Source organism: Salvelinus fontinalis, chromosome 35 (assembly GCF_029448725.1).
Source record: "Salvelinus fontinalis isolate EN_2023a chromosome 35, ASM2944872v1, whole genome shotgun sequence".
NCBI classification, from domain to species: domain Eukaryota; kingdom Metazoa; phylum Chordata; class Actinopteri; order Salmoniformes; family Salmonidae; genus Salvelinus; species Salvelinus fontinalis.
Window position 1 is genome coordinate 29,707,890 of NC_074699.1, and position 9,659 is coordinate 29,717,548.

Below are 9,659 nucleotides of genomic sequence, written 5' to 3' on the forward strand. Positions count from 1 at the left end.
TATCCCAACCCTCTCTCTACCCCAGTCCACTCTCTCTATCCCATCCCTCTCTCTACCCCAGCCCTCTCTCTCTACCCCATCCCTCTCTCTACCCCAGCCCACTCTCTCCACCCCAGCCCTCCCTCTATCCCATCCCTCTCTCTACCCCAGCCTTCTTTCTCTATCCCATCCCTCTCTCTATCCCATCCCTCTCTCTACCCCAGCCCTCTCTCTCTACCCCATCCCTCTCTCTACCCCAGCCCACTCTCTCCACCCCAGCCCTCCCTCTATCCCATCCCTCTCTCTACCCCAGCCTTCTTTCTCTATCCCATCCCTCTCTCTACCCCAGCCCTCTCTCTCTATCCCATCCCTCTCTCTATCCCATCCCTCTCTCTACCCCAGCCCTCTCTCTCTACCCCATCCCTCTCTCTACCCCAGCCCACTCTCTCCACCCCAGCCCTCCCTCTATCCCATCCCTCTCTCTACCCCAGCCTTCTTTCTCTATCCCATCCCTCTCTCTACCCCAGCCCTCTCTCTCTATCCCATCCCTCTCTCTATCCCATCCCTCTCTCTACCCCAGCCCTCTCTCTCTACCCCAGTCCACTCTCTATCCCAGTCCCCTCTCTCTACCCCAGTCCACTCTCTCTATCCCATCCCTCTCTCTATCCCATCCCTCTCTCTACCCCAGCCTTCTTTCTCTATCCCATCCCTCTCTCTACCCAGCCCTCTCTCTCTATCCCATCCCTCTCTCTATCATATCCCTCTCTCTACCACAGCCCACTCTCTCTACCCCAGTCCACTCTCTCTACCCCATCCCTCTCTCTACCCCAGCCCTCTCTCTCTACCTCAGTCCACTCTCTCTACCCCATCCCTCTCTCTCTATCCCATCAATCTCTCTACCCCAGCCCTCTCTCTCTACCCCAGTCAACTCTCTCTATCCCATCCCTCTCTCTACCCCAGCCCTCTCTCTCTATCCCATCCCTCTCTCTATATCCCATCCCTCTCTCTACCCCAGCCCTCTCTCTCTATCCCATCCCTCTCTCTATCCCATCCCTCTCTCTACCCCAGCCCTCTCTCTCTACCCCAGCCCTCTCTCTCTACCCCAGCCCTCTCTCTACCCCAGCCCACTCTCTCCACCCCAGCCCTCTCTCTCTACCCCAGCCCTCTCTCTACCCCAGCCCCCTCTCTCTACAGCAGTCCACTCTCTCTATCCCATCCCTCTCTCTACCCCAGCCCTCTCTCTCTATCCCATCCCTCTCTCTACCCCAGCCCTCTCTCTCTATCCCATCCCTCTCTCTATCCCATCCCTCTCTCTACCCCAGCCCTCTCTCTCTACCCCAGCCCACTCTCTCCACCCCAGCCCTCTCAATTCAATTCAATTCAATTCAAGGGGCTTTATTGGCATGGGAAACATGTGTTAACATTGCCAAAGCAAATGAGGTAGACAATACACAAAAGTGAAACAAACAAAACGAATTAACAGTAAACATTACACATACAGAAGTTTCAAAACAATAAAGACATTACGAGTGTCATATTAAACATATACAGTGTTGTAACAATGTACAAATGGTTAAAGCACACAAGTTAAAATAAGTAAGCATAAATATGGGTTGTATTTACAATGGTGTTTGTTTTTCACTGGTTGCCCTTTTCTTGTGGCAACAGGTCACAAATCTTGCTGCTGTGATGGCACACTGTGGAATTTCTCCCAGTAGATATGGGAGTTTATCAAAATTGGATTTGTTTTCGAATTCTTTGTGTGTCTATGTAATCTGAGGGAAATATGTGTCTCTAATATGGTCATACATTGGGCAGGAGGTTAAGAAGTGCAGCTCGGTTTCCACCTCATTTTGTGGGCAGTGTGCACATAGCCTGTCTTCTCTTGAGAGCCATGTCTGCCTACGGCGGCCTTTCTCAATAGCAAGGCTATGCTCACTGAGTCTGTACATAGTCAAAGCTTTCCTTAAGTTTGGGTCAGTCACAGTGGTCAGGTATTCTGCAACTGTGTACTCTCTGTTTAGGGCCAAATAGCATTCTAGTTTGCTCTGTTTTTTTGTTAATTCTTTCCAATGTGTCAAGTAATTATCTTTTTGTTTTCTCATGATTTGGTTGGGTCTAATTGTGCTGTTGTCCTGGGGCTTCGTGGGGTGTGTTTGTGTTTGTGAACAGAGCCCTAGGACCAGCTTGCTTAGGGGACTCTTCTCCAGGTTCATCTCTCTGTAGGTGATGGCTTTGTTATGGAAGGTTTGGGAATCGCTTCCTTTTAGGTGGTTGTAGAATTTAACGGCTCTTTTCTGGATTTTGATAATTAGTGGGTATCGGCCTAATTCTGCTCTGCATGCATTATTTGGTGTTCTGCGTTGTACACGGAGGATATTTTTGCAGAATTCTGCATGCAGAGTCTCAATTTGGTGTTTGCCCCATTTTGTGAAATCTTGGTTGGTGAGCGGACCCCAGACCTCACAACCATAAAGGGCAATGGGCTCTATGACTGATTCAAGTATTTTTAGCCAGATCCTAATTGGTATGTTGAAATTTATGTTCCTTTTGATGGCATAGAATGCCCTTCTTGCCTTGTCTCTCAGATCGTTCACAGCTTTGTGGAAGTTACCTGTGGTGCTGATGTTTAGGCCGAGGTATGTATAGTTTTTTGTGTGCTCTAGGGCAACGGTGTCTAGATGGAATTTGTGGTCCTGGCGACTGGACCTTTTTTGGAACACCATTATTTTGGTCTTACTGAGATTTACTGTCAGGGCCCAGGTCTGACAGAATCTGTGCAGAAGATCTAGGTGCTGCTGTAGGCCCTCCTTGGTTGGTGACAGAAGCACCAGATCATCAGCAAACAGTAGACATTTGACTTCGGATTCTAGTAGGGTGAGACCGGGTGCTGCAGACTGTTCTAGTGCCCGCGCCAATTCGTTGATATATATGTTGAAGAGGGTGGGGCTTAAGCTGCATCCCTGTCTCACCCCACGACCCTGTGTGAAGAAGTGTGTGTGTTTTTTGCCAATTTTAACCGCACACTTGTTGTTTGTGTACATGGATTTTATAATGTCGTATGTTTTACCCCCAACACCACTTTCCATCAATTTGTATAGCAGACCCTCATGCCAAATTGAGTCGAAGGCTTTTTTGAAATCAACAAAGCATGAGAAGACTTTGCCTTTGTTTTGGTTTGTTTGGTTGTCAATTAGGGTGTGTAGGGTGAATACATGGTCTGTTGTACGGTAATTTGGTAAAAAGCCAATTTGACATTTGCTCAGTACATTGTGTTCATTGAGGAAATGTACGAGTCTGCTGTTAATGATAATGCAGAGTATTTTACCAAGGTTACTGTTGACGCATATTCCACGGTAGTTATTGGGGTCAAATTTGTCTCCACTTTTGTGGATTGGGGTGATCAGTCCTTGGTTCCAAATATTGGGGAAGATGCCAGAGCTAAGGACGATGTCTCTCTACCCCAGCCCTCTCTCTCTATCGCAGCCCTCTCTCTATCCCATCCCTCACTCTACCCCATCCCTCTCTCTATCCCATCCCTCTCTCTATCCCATCCCTCTCTCTACCCCAGCCCTCTCTCTCTACCCCAGTCCACTCTCTCTATCCCATCCCCCTCTCTACCCCAGCCCTCTCTCTCTATCCCACCCCTCTCTCTACCCCAGCCCTCTCTCTCTATCCCATCCCTCTCTCTACCCCAGCCCTCTCTCTCTACCCCAGTCCACTCTCTCTATCCCATCCCTCTCTCTACCCCATCCCTCTCTCTCTACCCCAGTCCTCTCTCTCTATCCCATCCCTCTCTCTACCCCAGCCCTCTCTCTCTACCCCAGTCCACTCTCTCTATCCCATCCCTCTCTCTACCCCATCCCTCTCTCTCTACCCCAGTCCTCTCTCTCTATCCCATCCCTCTCTCTACCCCAGTCCACTCTCTCTACCACAGCCATCTCTCTACCCCAGTCCCCTCTCTCTACCCCAGCCCTCGCACTCTACCCCAGCCCTCTCTCTCTACCCCAGCCCACTCTCTCTACCCCAGCCCTCTCTCTCTATCCCATGCCTCTCTCTACCCCAGTCCACTCTCTCTATCCCATCCCTCTCTCTACCCCAGCCCACTCTCTCTACCCCAGCCCTCTCTCTCTATCCCATCACTCTCTCTACCCCAGGCCTCTATCTCTATCCAATCCCTCTCTCTATCCCAGCCCTTTCTCTCTACCCCAGTCCACTCTCTCTATCCCATCCCTCTCTCTACCCCATCCCTCTCTCTCTACCCCAGTCCTCTCTCTCTATCCCATCCCTCTCTCTACCCCAGTCCACTCTCTCTACCACAGCCATCTCTCTACCCCAGTCCCCTCTCTCTACCCCAGCCCTCGCACTCTACCCCAGCCCTCTCTCTCTATCCCATCCCTCTCTCTACCCCAGCCCTCTATCTATCCCATCCCTCTCTCTACCCCAGCCCTCTCTAACTACCCCAGTCCACTCTCTCTACCCAAGTCCTCTCTCTCTACCCCAGTCCACTCTCTCTACCCCAGTCCACTCTCTCTACCACAGCCCTCTCTCTATCCCATCCCTCTCTCTACCCCAGCCCTCTATCTATCCCATCCCTCTCTCTACCCCAGCCCTCTCTAACTACCCCAGTCCACTCTCTCTACCCAAGTCCTCTCTCTCTACCCCAGTCCACTCTCTCTACCCCAGCCCACTCTCTCTACCCCAGCCTTCTTTCTCTATCCCATCCCTCTCTCTACCCCAGCCCAACCTCTCTACCCCAGCCCTCTCTCTACCCCAGCCCTCTCTCTCTATACCATTCCTCTCTCTACCCCAGCCCTCTCTCTATCCCAGTCCCCTCTCTCTTTATACCCTAGCCCTCTCTCTCTACCCAGCTCACTCTCTCTACCCCAGCCCACTCTCTCTACCAAAGCACTCTCTCTACCCCAGCCCTCTCTCTCTATCCCATCCTTCTCTCTACCCCAGCCCTCTCTCTCTATCCCATCCCTCTCTCTACCCCAGCCCTCTCTCTCTACCCCAGTCCACTCTCTCTATCCCATCCCTCTCTCTACCCCAGCCCTCTCTCTCTATCCCATCCCTCTCTCCACCCCAGCCCTCTCTCTCTACCCCAGTCCACTCTCTCTATCCCATCCCTCCCTCTACCCCAGCCCTCTCTCTCTATCCCAGCCCTCTCTCTACCCCATCTCTCTCTCTCTACCCCAGTCCACTCTCTCTAATCCATCCCTCTCTCTACCCCAGCCCTCTCTCTCTACCCCAGTCCACTCTCTCTATCCCATCCCTCTCTGTACCCCAGCCCTCTCTCTCTACCCCAGTCCACTCTCTCTAATCCATCCCTCTCTCTATCCCATCCCTCTCTCTATCCTATCCCTCTCTCTATCCCATCCCTCTCTCTACCCAATCCCTCTCTCTCTAACCCATCCCTCTCTCTATCCCATCCCTCTCTCTACCCCAGCCCTCTTACTCTACCCCATCCCTCTCTCTACCCCAGTCCTCTCTCTCTACCCCAGCCTACTTTCTCTATCCCATCCCTCTCTCTATCCCATCCCCCTCTCTACCCCAGCCCACTCTCTCTACCCCAGCCCTCTCTCTATACCCCAGCCCTCTCTCTCTATCCCATCCCTCTCTCAACCCCAGACCTCTCTCTCTACCCCAGTCCACTCTCTCTATCCCATCCCTCTATCTACCCCAGCCCTCTCTCTCTATCCCATCCCTCCCTCTACCTCAGTCCTCGCTCTATCCCATCCCTCTCTCTACCCCAGCCCTCTCTCTCTACCCCAGTCCACTCTCTCTACCACAGCCATCTCTCTATCCCATCCGTCTCTCTACCCCAGTCCACTCTCTCTACCCCAGTCCACTCTCTCTACCCCAGCCTACTCTCTCTATCCCATCCGTCTCTCTACCCCAGTCCACTCTCTCTACCCCAGTCCACTCTCTCTACCACTGCCCACTCTCTCTACCCCAGTCCACTCTCTCTACCCCAGTCCTCTCTCTCTACCCCAGCCTACTCTCTCTATCCCATCCCTCTCTCTATCCCATCCCCCTCTCTACCCCAGCCCACTCTCTCTACCCCAGCCCTCTCTCTTTATACCCCAGCCCTCTCTCTACCCCAGCCCTCTCTCTCTACCCCAGTCCACTCTCTCTACCCCAGCACTCTCTCTTTATACCCCAGCCCTCTTTCTACCCCAGCCCTCTCTCTCTACCCCAGTCCACTCTCTCTACCCCAGCCCTCTCTCTTTATACCCCAGCCCTCTCTCTACCCCAGCCCTCTCTCTCTAGCCCAGTCCACTCTCTCTACCCCAGCCCTCTCTCTCTAGCCCAGTCCACTATCTCTACCCCAGCCCTCTCTCTCTACCCCAGCCCTCTCTCTCTACCCGTCCACTCTCTCTACCCCAGCCCTCTCGCTTTATACCCCAGCCCTCTCTCTACCCCAGCCCTCTTTCTTTATACCCCATCCCTCTCTCTCTCTACCCCATCCCTCTCTCTCTAGCCCAGTCCACTCTCTCTACCCCAGCCCACTCTCTCTACCCCAGCCCTCTCTCTCTACCACAGCCCACTCTCTCTACCCCAGCCCTCTCTCTCTACCCCAGCCCTCTCTCTCTAGCCCAGTCCACTCTCTCTACCCCAGCCCTCTCTCTCTAGCCCAGTCCACTCTCTCTACCCCAGCCCTCTCTCTCTACCCCAGCCCTCTCTCTCTACCCCAGTCCACTCTCTCTACCCCAGCCCTCTCTCTCTACCCCAGTCCACTCTCTCTACCCCAGCCCTCTCTCTCTACCACTGCCCACTCTCTCTACCCCAGTCCACTCTCTCTACCCCAGCCCTCTGTCTCTACCCCAGTCCACTCTCTCTACCCCAGCCCTCTCTCTCTACCCCAGCCCTCTCTCTCTACCACTGCTCATTCTCTCTACCCCAGCCCTCTCTCTCTACCCCAGCCCTCTCTCTCTACCACTGCTCATTCTCTCTACCCCAGCCCTCTCTCTCTACCACTGCTCATTCTCTCTACCCCAGCCCTCTCTCTCTTTATACCCCAGCCATCTCTCTACCCCAGCCCTCTCTCTCTACCACTGCCCACTCTCTCTACCCCAGCCCTCTCTCTCTCTTTATACCCCAGCCCACTCTCTACCCCAGCCCTCTCTCCACCCCAACTCACTCTCTCTTTATACCCCAGCCCTCTCTTTATGCCCCAGCCTTCTCTCTCTCTACTCCAGCCCTCTCTCTCTACCCCAGCCCTCTCTCTCTACCCCAGCCCACTCTCTCTATCCCAGCCCTCTCTCCACCCCAACTCCCTCTCTCTTTATACCCCAGCCCTCTCTTTATGCCCCAGCCCTCTCTTTATGCCCCAGCACCTCTCTTTCTACCCCAGCCCTCTCTTTCTACCCCAGCCCTCTATCTTTCTACCCCAGCCCTCTCTTTATGCCCCAGCCCTCTCTCTTTCTACCCCAGCCCTCTCTTTCTACTCCAGCCCTCTCTCTTTCTACCCCAGCCTCTCTTTATGCCCCAGCCCTCTCTTTCTACCCCAGCCCTCTCTCTTTCTATCCCAGCCCTCTCTTTATGCCCCAGCCCTCTCTTTCTACCCCAGCCCTCTCTCTTTCTACCCCAGCCCTCTCTTCATGCCCCAGCCCTCTCTTTCTACACCAGCCCTCTCTCTTTCTACCCCAGCCCTCTCTTTATGCCCCAGCCCTCTCTTTCTACCCCAGCCCTCTCTCTTTCTACCCCAGCCCTCTCTTTATGCCCCAGCCCTCTCTTTCTACCCCAGCCCTCTCTCTTTCTACCCCAGCCCTCTCTTTCTACCCCAGCCCTCTCTTTCTACCCCAGCCCTCTCTCTTTCTACCCCAGCCCTCTCTTTATGCCCCAGCCCTCTCTCTTTATGGCCCAGCCCTCTCTCTTTCTACCCCAGCCCTCTCTTTCTACCCCAGCCCTCTCTCTCTACCCCAGCCCTCTCTTTATGCCCCAGCCCTCTCTCTTTATGCCCCAGCCCTCTCTCTCTACCCCAGCCCACTCTCTCTACCCCAGCCCTCTCTTTATGCCCCAGCCCTCTCTCTTTCTACCCCAGCCCTCTCTCTTTATGCCCCAGCCCTCTCTCTCTACCCCAGGCCTCTCTTTATGCCCCAGCCCTCTCGCTTTATGCCCCAGCCCTCTCTCTCTACCCCAGCCCTCTCTCTTTCTACCCAAGCCCTCTCTCTTTCTACCCAAGCCCTCTCTCTCTACCCCAGCCCTCTCTTTATGCCCCAGGCCTCTCTCTTTATGCCCCAGCCCTCTCTCTCTACCCCAGCCCACTCTCTCTACCCCAGCCCTCTCTTTATGCACCAGCCCTCTCTCTTTCTACCCCAGCCCTCTCTTTCTACCCCAGCCCTCTCTCTCTACCCCAGCCCTCTCTTTCTACCCCAGCCCTCTCTCTCTACCCCAGCCCTCTCTCTTTATGCCCCAACCCTCTCTCTTTATGCCCCAGCCCTCTCTCTCTACCCCAGCCCTCTCTCTCTACCCCAGCCCTCTCTCTCTACCCCAGCCCTCTCTCTCTATCCCATCCCTTTCTCTACCCCAGACCTCTCTCTCTACCCCAGTCCACTCTCTCTATCCCATCCCTCTCTCTACCCCAGCCCTCTCTCTCTATCCCATCCCTCCCTCTACCCCAGTCCTCGCTCTATCCCATCCCTCTCTCTACGCCATCCCTCTCTCTACCCCAGTCCACTCTCTCTACCCCAGCCCTCTCTCTCTACCCCAGTCATCTCTCTCTACCACAGCCCTCTCTCTCTACCCCAGTCCGCTCTCTCTACCCCAGCCCTCTCTCTCTACCCCAGCCCTCTCTGTATGCCCCAGCCCTCTCTCTCTACCCCAGCCTTCTCTTTATGCCCCAGCCCTCTCTTTCTATCCCCAGCCCTCTCTTTCTACCCCAGCCCTCTCTCTTTCTACCCCAGCCCTCTCTCTTTCTACCCCAGCCCTCTCTTTATGCCCCAGCCCCCTCTCTCTACCCCAGGCCTTCTCTTTATGCCCCAGCACTCTCTTTCTACCCAGCCCTCTCTTTCTACCCCAGCCCCCTCTCTTTCTACCACAGCCCTCTCTTTCTACCCCAGGCCTCTCTCTTTCTACCCCAGCCCTGTCTTTCTACCCCAGGCCTCTCTTTCTACCCCAGCCCTCTCTCTTTCTACCCCAGCCCTCTCTTTATGCCCCACCCCTCTCTCTTTATGTCCCAGCCCTCTCTCTTTATACCCAAGTCCTCTCTCTTTCTACCCAAGCCCTCTCTCTTTCTACCCCAGCCCTCTCTTTATACCCCAGCCCTCTCTTTTATACCCCAGCCCTCTCTTTATGCCCCAGCCCTCTCTCTTTATACCCCAGCAATCTCTTTATGCCCCAGCCCTCTCTCTCTCTACCCCAGCTCTCTCTCTTTATACACCAGCCCTCTCTCTCTACCCCAGCCCTCTATTTCTACCCCATCCCTCTCTCTTTCTACCCCAGCCCTCTCTCTTATACCCCAGCCCTCTCTCTCTACCCCAGCCCTCTCTCTCTTTATACCCCAGCCCACTCTCTCTACCCCAGCCCTCTCTCTCTACCCCAGTCCTCTCGCTTTCTACCCCAGCCCTCTCTTTATGCCCCAGCCCTCTCTCTTTATGCCCCAGCCCTCTCTCTCTCTACCCCAGTCCTCTCTCTCTACCCCAGCCCTCTCTCTCTGTAACCCAGTCTTCTCTTTA